We start from the raw sequence: 8,816 nt of genomic DNA on the forward strand, positions 1-8,816 counted from the left end.
GTAGGATTAGGACTTTCTTACACCAGAGTTGTGGCACCAAGGTTAAGCCCACTGCACCGACAGACACACATGCCAAGGTACACATCAGAGGCGTGCCCTGTAGAGGTTTCTATAGGCAAACTGGAAACTACCTCCAAGCCATCAGCTGGGGACAGGTCATCCTGTGGTGCAGGATGGGGGATATATTTGAAGGAAAGGTGGAGAGATCCGAGGTGGCAAGAAAGACCTCCAGGTGCAAGACAGTGTGTAGAGCACGGCCTCTGATAATAGCATTTTTAGAGTATACACTACACTCTTATGAATCTCAGAGCACTAAAGAGCACAGGCTAAACTCTGAATCATTATGCAGAACAAAAGGAACACAAGCAAAATCCCATTCCCCAACAGAAAACAGATGTGTGGTTACCTGGGACCAGATCCGGTGAGTGAGAATGTACATTTGTAACATTTCCCAGGTGGTGCTGCTGAGCACCCCACTTTGAGAACTACAGCAGTAGTAACAGGTGACTTGCATGGGGCATACCCAGGCAGGTGCTTTTATTTATTTTTTTAGTTGTTTCTGGATTTTTTTTTTATTTATTTGTATCAGGTGCTAAGAATTGAACCCAGTGCCTCACACAAGCTAGGCAAGTGCTCTACTACTGAGCTACAAATCCAACCCCAGGCAGGTGCTTTTTGAAGCTGGTTACCTACACTATTTATTTAGTTCTTATAGAACCTTATGAGGATGGCACCATAGCTGTCCCATTTGTTGGTGAAGAAACTGAGGACGATACATTGAGTCATCTGCTCACATTCTCACAGGTAAGTGATGGTAGAGGTCCTAAGCTAGGCATCCTGGCTTGAAGGGTCTGTCTTCTTACACTGCAGACATACATGGCGTCTCCATTTTCCGAGGATACTGAGGCTCAGAGGAGTTGGAAAGAATTAGAATCTCAGTCTCCTTGCTGAACTGTTGTCTGTTGTCCACTGGGATACAGTTCATGTACCTGATACCCGCAGGATTAGGGCACTTGGAGAAAACTGTTGATGTGAGCTCTGTCCACATGGGCTGCAGAAAGCACCTAAAGAAAGAACACTCTTAGGATGAAACTCACCTATCTAAAACCAGAGAGTTGGTGAGGCCCTTTCAGCCTGTGGCCTGCATTCCCAGGTAAACTGGAGGCTTGCAGGGTTGATGGAGGGGACATAGTGCTTCCACCCCTCCACATCACTTCCCTTTGAAACTACCAGGTAGCAGTCATGGCATTTGGAAAGAAATGATCCCATCCCAGCTCCTTGAGGGGACTCACATTAGCCTCAGCCATGGGCCACTCTCCACATGGCATTCCCTGATCCTGTTAGACAAGGAACCCAAGTCAAGCCAGAACTATGTCCTATGGATGGAGAGAAAGGAGCTGTCTTCTTGGATAATGTGCCATGTGAGGCCAGAGTAGCTCCGGAAGCCAGTTTGTAACTTTTCCATCCTCAGCATGAAGCTATGTGGAGAGGAGGGCAGAGAACTCAGCAGCCATAGGGTCATGTGTTAGCATCCTATTACCATAACAAAATACCTGAGATGATTTTTAAAAGGTTTATTTTAGCTCACAGTTTTGGGGGTTCCAGGCCATGACCAGTTGCTCTCCTTGCTTTGAGCCTGTGGAGAGGCAGCACATGTGGCAAGAGCAAATGGCAAAGAAAAACTGTTCACCTCATCAGTCAGGAAGCAAAGAGAAGGAAGAAAGGGCTAGGGTCACACAATCCCTTTGAGGACACACATCCAGTGACCTAAGGACCTCCCACAGGACCCCAGCTCCATGACTCTACAATTCCACGGGGACCAAGCCTTTAACACCTGGGCCTTTGGGGAACACTTATCCAGACCTCAGCAGGCCATAACCCTGAACAAGCTGCTCTTGGAGATAGACTGCCTTGTGAAGATTCAAATACATACACAGATTTTCTTGACTGAAGCCAGAGTTCAGTTACTCGTAACCAAAAGCACCCTAATGGGCATAAGTGTCTCAACCTTAAGGTGAAAGGAGTGATATCTGGGTGATAGGGACCAGTACTGCAGTTACAACTAGGAAAAGAGGAAGCCTGATCCCCCAGTCTCCTTCTAAAGTACCTCCTGGATCAGAAAAAGGACAATAACCTTGATTTTGAAGAGCATGAGGCTGCAGTTTCAGAGGAAGTTTGTCAACTAGTGCTGCCTTCCTTCTCAGAGCCACTGCTTTGGAGACCAAGGTGGTGGCCACTAAACTGAGGGCAGGAGTCAGAATGTCAGGATTGGCTGCTAGGAGCCAAGGAGATCCTCAAGCCTCAGGTGGACAGTTTCAATGCTTATTTTTTTTTCCACTGCATACTTTTGATGTTCATACATGCTACAGCTTTTTCTGTTTGTTTGTTTCAACCAACTAGTATTCATACCATATTGTGTTTACACATCCATCAGTTGACAGTCAATTGAATTTCTCCATTCATTGGCTATCATGAATAATAATGTCATATACATTCATGTACAAGCCTCTGAATGAATGTCATGTTGATTTCTCTTGAGAAGAATTCTAAGAATAAATTTCCTGGGTCTTATAATGCTTGTCTCTTTCAGAAACTGCCAAACTATTCTGATAAGTTTGTATCATTGGTGCTGTACAATTTTACATTCTGACCAGCAATTTATAAGGATTCTGGTTGCTAGCAGCTTTACCAGCATGATGTATTAGCCATTTATGTTTTCTTTGCTGAAATATCTATTCAAGTATTTAACCCAATTTTAAATTGAGTTGCTTGTGAGACTGAATATACAAAAATGGAACTTTGACCCACTACCTGTAGTGACCTGCCCGGGAAACTATCCCCTTATCTACAGTAACCAGCCCAGGAGAGCAGTCAGCTATAGGTCAAATCTGAAGTGACAACCTCTATGATAATCCAGGAAGCTACCCATTAACTTTTGTAATAATTAGCCTGAGATGGCCAGGACTTGATCAATGACTGACAGCTTCCCTAATTTTTGTCCCAGCTTCCAGTGGAGGACCCACCACAGAAAGCCAGATGCACCTACCTAACCCATCACATGTGGTTCAGCTGCCTCCAGTTTCCTAGGCAACAGCTTCATATCAGGGCTCACGAGAGTCCCTGCGCCCCATGGCTAAGCCCTTTCCACTCTTCTGCCTGCCTTTGAATCTCTGCCAAACAAGTGACAGTAACCAACACCCTTTGCAAAGCAAGTTCTGAGCATTTATTTCAACCTTTGTCTCCTCATTATTGAGTTATAGGATTTCCTTGTACATTTTGAAGGTAAGTCATTTATCAGATATATAATGAGCAAATATTTTTCCCAGTAAGTGGTTCATCTTCATCCTCTCCATGTTTTCTTTGGAATCACAACATGTTTCATTTTAATGAAGCCAATTTAACAGTTTTCCTTTACAGTTTATCTTTTTGATATCACATCTTAAAAAAAAAATATTTGTCTAAATCTAATTGCAAATAATTCTGGTAGGTTTTTCACTTCTGACATGTAGTTCCATTATGGTGAGAGCGCGCATTATATATTTCTGGTCTTTTAAATTTGTGAAGGTAACCCCAGAATGTGGTCTATCTTGATGAATGTTCTATGTGAGCCTGAGAAGAATGCATACTCTATTTTGTTAGATGAAGTATTCTACAGACACTAATTCAATCCAGTAGATTGATAAATTAGTGAAGCTAATCTGTGATGATTAATTTTATGTTAAAGTTGAGTCATAGTGTCCAGATACATGGTCAAACATTATTCTGGGTCTGCCAGTCAGCTTTCTGTCATGGGGACAGAATACCTAAGGAAAGATTTATTTTGGCTCATAGTTTCAGTCCACAGTCACTTGGGTCCACCATTTCTGGGCCTATGGTGAGGCAGTCTATAATGGAGGGAGGACGTGGTAGAGGCCTATCTCCTTAAGTTTCCACACCTTCTAACAGTACCACCAGTTGGGGACCACGCTTTCACCACATGAGCCTTTGGGGGACAAACTGTAACACTGGGTGTAAGGGTATGTTGAATGACATTAGTATTTAAATTGGTGGACTTTTAATAAATACACTGCCCTCCACAGAGTATCTGGGCCTCTTCCAATCAGTTGAAAGCATGAGTAGAACAAAAATTCTGACTTCCTCAGAGCAAGAGGGAATGCAGCAGCACAGACTTGGGACCTGAATAACTCACGGGTCTGAGGCCTGTTGACCCACCGTGCAGATTTTGGAATTGTCGGCCTCCATAATCATGAGCCAATTCCTTAAACACCTTGCCCCCCCACCACCACCACACACGCTGTTATTGGTTCTGTTTCTGTGGAGAACCATGACCAATACAGTGCACTTCCTGGCTGTGTCCACTACAGTTAGAGGGGTGTTAACGTCTCCAACCATAACAGCTGACTCATCTAATTTTCCTTATATTTCTGTTAGTTTTTACCTCACATATTTGGTACTCTGTGCTAGATGCATACAAGTTGGTATGTCTTCTTAGAAAACTGAAACCTGTTTATTCCTGAAATTTTTCTTTGTTCTGTAGTGTATCTGAAATTAATACAGCCACTCTTATTTTCTTTTGCTAGCAAGGTATATCTTTCTGCATCTCCCTCACTTCTATATGTGGTAAAATATATATAACACAAACTTTACCATTCTAACAATTTTTAAGTATATAATTCAGTGCTCTTCAGTACTTTCATAATGTTGTGCAAGTTAACACTACCATCAATTTATAGAACTTTGAGTCATCCTAAACAGAAACTCTGCACCCATTGAACACTAATCCTTTCCTCCCTTCACTGCCACTGGTAATCTCTATTCTACTTCCTTTTTCTAAGGATTTCCCTCCAGTAGTTTCACATATGAATAGAATCATACAATAGTTGACCTGTTTTGTCTTCAAGGTTCACCCATGCTGTATCATGGATCAGAATCTCATGACTTTTAAAGGCTGAATAGTATTTGATTGTATGTATACACCACACTTTTGTTGATTTATTTATTTGTCTGTTAGTGGACAATGGTCTAGAACTATATGCTTGAGTCCTTGCTTTCAACTCCTTGAAGTATACACCCACAAATGAAAATCCTGAAACATATGGTAACTATTTTTACTTTCTGAGGAATTGCCAAATTGTTTTCCAGTGCAGTGCACCATTTAACACTTCCACTACTAATATCCAAAGATTCCAATTTCTCCACGTCCTCATCCCTTGCCATTGCATATTTTGTTTTGTGTTTTAAGTACTAGCTTCCTAATGGTGGTGGGGAGCTTATCCTGTTACTTTTAATCTATTTGTATCCCTACTTTTAAGGTGGGTTACTTATGACAACATATGGTTGGGGATTGTTTATTTTTAATTCACTCTGACAGTCTTTTAATTGGTATATTTAAGCCATTCTCATTTAAAGTATTTACTGCTATAGTTAGATGAAGACCTACTTATTTTAAGTGTTTATTGTCCTCATTCTTTCTTTGTGTGCTTCAGTCATTTCTGCTCTCTGCTTTTGAACATTTTATGAGTTCAATTCCTTTTCTCTATTGGTATACCAATTGTACTTTTTTAAAAATTAATATTTGCCTTGGAATTTTCAACATACGTTTAAAGCTAATCCGAGTCTATTTTTAACTAACATTATCACTTCCCAGGCTGGGCTAGTATTGTACATAACACAATCGTTTCTCACTCCTGTTACTCTTAATGTTGCTATCATTCACCTATCCATGACCTATAATCATCAAAAACATTATTGCTATTATTATTTTGAGCAATCACTAAGAGTAAGAAACGATTTTCACTTTACTTTCATTTATTCCTTAACTAGCTTATTTATTATAAATGCTTCCCTTCGTGTAGAACCACGTTTCAGACTTGTATTATATTTATTTATTTATTTTTGGTACCAAGGACACTTCAACCACAGAGCCATATCCCTAGCCCATTTATTTTTATCTTGAGACAGGGTCTCCATAGGTTTTTACAGCCTCACTAAGTTGCTGAAGCAGGTTTCAAACCTGCAATCCTCCTGCCTCAGCCTCCTAAGCCACTGAGATTACAGGTGTGTGCCACCACGCCTGGCAGACCTATATTATTTCTCTTCTCTCTGAAGAGCTTTCAATATATCCTGCAAGTCATGCCTACGGAGTCAAATTTCCTAAATTTCTTTTTACATGAGAAAGTCTTTCACTTGTGAAGGATAATTTCAATGGAGGTAAAATTCTAGATGGATAGTTTTTCTTCCTTTGAAAACCTTTAAATATTTTGCTCTATTTCTTGCTTGTATGGTTCCTATAGAGAAGTCTGATGTAATTCTCATCTGTGTTCCTCTGTAGATAAGGTGTTTTCCCTCTCTGGCTTGTTTCAAAGTTTTCTCTTTGTCTTTGGTTTTCTGCAGTTTGAAAATTATATGCGTAGGTGTAGATTTTTGTTGTTTGTTTGTTTTGTATTTATCCTCCTTGGTGTCCTCTAAGACCAATTTTTATCATTAATTTTTGCCAATCACTAGTTCTTCTGACTTCCCATTACATGTATGCTACATCTCTTGCAGTTGTCCCAAAGTTCTTGGATATTCTGTTCCGTTTTGTTCATTCCTCTTTTTCAGTTCCAGAAGTTTCTGAAACTTACCTTCAAACTCACTTGACTCTTTGTTTAGCTGTGCCCAGTCCACTAACAAGTCCTTCATTACTGATTTATGTTAGAGTAGTTTTTGTTTGTTTTTTTGTACTAGGGGCACTTACCCACTGAGCCACATCCCCAGTCTTTCTTTAATTTTCAGATAGGGTCTTGCTGAGTTGCTCAGGGCCTCGCTAAGTTACTGAGGCTGGCTTTGAACTTGCGATCCTCCTGCCTCAGCCTTCTAAGTCACTGGGACTACAGGTGTGTGCCACTGTACTGGCTTGTTAGAATGTTTTTGATTTCTATCATTTCCCTGGATTTTTTCTTACAGTTCCCACCTATCTGCTTATATCACCCATTTATTTTTTGCATGTCGTCTATCTCTTTCGTATCTAAGTCTGGCTCCGTCCGATGTTTGCTGCCTCTTCAGACAGTAATTTTTTTGTTGAAAGTTAGATATGATATATGGGGTAAAATGAACAGGTAAATAGGCCATTAGAAAATGAGGTTTTATGTTTTATCTATCTAGAGTTAGGCTGTGATTACCGTTTGGCATAAAATTTTTTTTTTTTTTTTAGAGAGAGAGAATTTTTAATATTTATTTTTTAGTTTTTGGCTGACATAACATCTTTGTTTGTATGTGGTGCTGAGGATCCAACCCAGGCCGCATGCATGCCAGGCGAGTGCGCTACCGCTTGAGCCACATCCCCAGCCCACCGTTTGGCATAGATGTAGGTGGCAGAGACGAAGTTCCCCCTCATGGTATTGCTTCTGCCTCCCATGATGCCTGTGGATTTCCCTAAAGACTTTACCTCAGACATGCTAGAATTTACTGCTGAGCCACACCCCAGCCTCCTAGAGACTTCTTAAATAAGGTCTTAGTCTTGCAGTTCTTCCTGTTCTGATCTCTTTAGTATACATGAGCCTAACTGATGTGGTGATCAAGTGTCAGGGAATGATAATCTATAATTCCATGACTAGGTCAGTCTTTGTGACCTTCAGAAGTGCTTGTTATTTGTCCCTCCTCAGATAACAATAGGGAGACTGATTCATGTTGGAATTTAATCCCTAATGCCATGGTATTAAGAAGTAGGGCCTGTAAGAGGTGTTTAGGCCATGAGAGCTCTGCCCTCAGGAATGGGATTAGTGACTTTATAGAAGGGCAGGAGGTCAACTAGCCAGGCTCCCTTTTTGCCCTTCCCTTCTCTCCCTTTCTCCATGTGAGGACCGAGTATTCTCTCCCTCTGCAGGGCACAGCAACAAGGCACCATATTGGAAGCTGAGACCTCACCAGACACTGGACCTGATGTCTTTATCTTGGACTTTCCAGCCAGAACTTTGGGAAATAAATTTTTGTTCTTCATAAATTACCCAGTATGAAATTTTTTCTTTCTTTTTTTCTTTTCTTTCTTTCTTTCTTTATTTATTTATTTTGCCCAATAAACAGAGACACCTGGCTTCCCAGGGTAGATTTAGCCAAAGCTTGGTCAGATTATGCTCTGAGCCAATGAGGCTTCCACTTTCTACTGATGGATGGAGGCCTGGGCCAGGGCACACCATCTGACCTCAGGTCACTTCCAGGTCTATCTCAGCCTTCACATCCTGTTGGGACTTCTTTCATGTCTGCATACACATGTGTGTTGCTGGCTGGAGTGTGAGATGGCTGGAACCCATCTGGCCTTTGCCATGTATGTGTGTAAATGTTCTGGATCAACCTGTGACATGTGATAAGCTTATCAAGTTCCCTATTGGTGTCTTCACTTCCAAAATTCCACACTAAATCTCGAGCCATTCCTCACTCCAACTAGGACAAAACTTTAGGCCAATAGGACTGCTGGCACCTCTGTTCATCTACCATATAAGATTGGCAGGGTTGGTTTTTCCTAAGGCCATCCTCTCCTGTGTCTTCACATGGTTGATTGTGTGTGTGTGTTCCCTAAACTCTTCTTGTAGGACATCAGTCAAACTAGATTAGGGCCCACCCATATGTCTTGATTTCTACTCAATTACCTCTGTAAAGGACCTATATACAAATACAGTTACATTCTCAAGTTCTGGAGGTTAGGGCTTCAATCTATGAGGAAATGGGGGTTGTGGTACATACAGACTATTTTTTCATAACAGAATTTTAAGGTCCTCTAAGCTTCCTTAGGAACTGCATATGTTCCATCTGGAAACACAGACCCCCTACCTGCAGTATAT

The sequence above is a fragment of the Callospermophilus lateralis genome, chromosome 17 (genome assembly GCF_048772815.1).
Source record: "Callospermophilus lateralis isolate mCalLat2 chromosome 17, mCalLat2.hap1, whole genome shotgun sequence".
NCBI lineage: Eukaryota > Metazoa > Chordata > Mammalia > Rodentia > Sciuridae > Callospermophilus > Callospermophilus lateralis.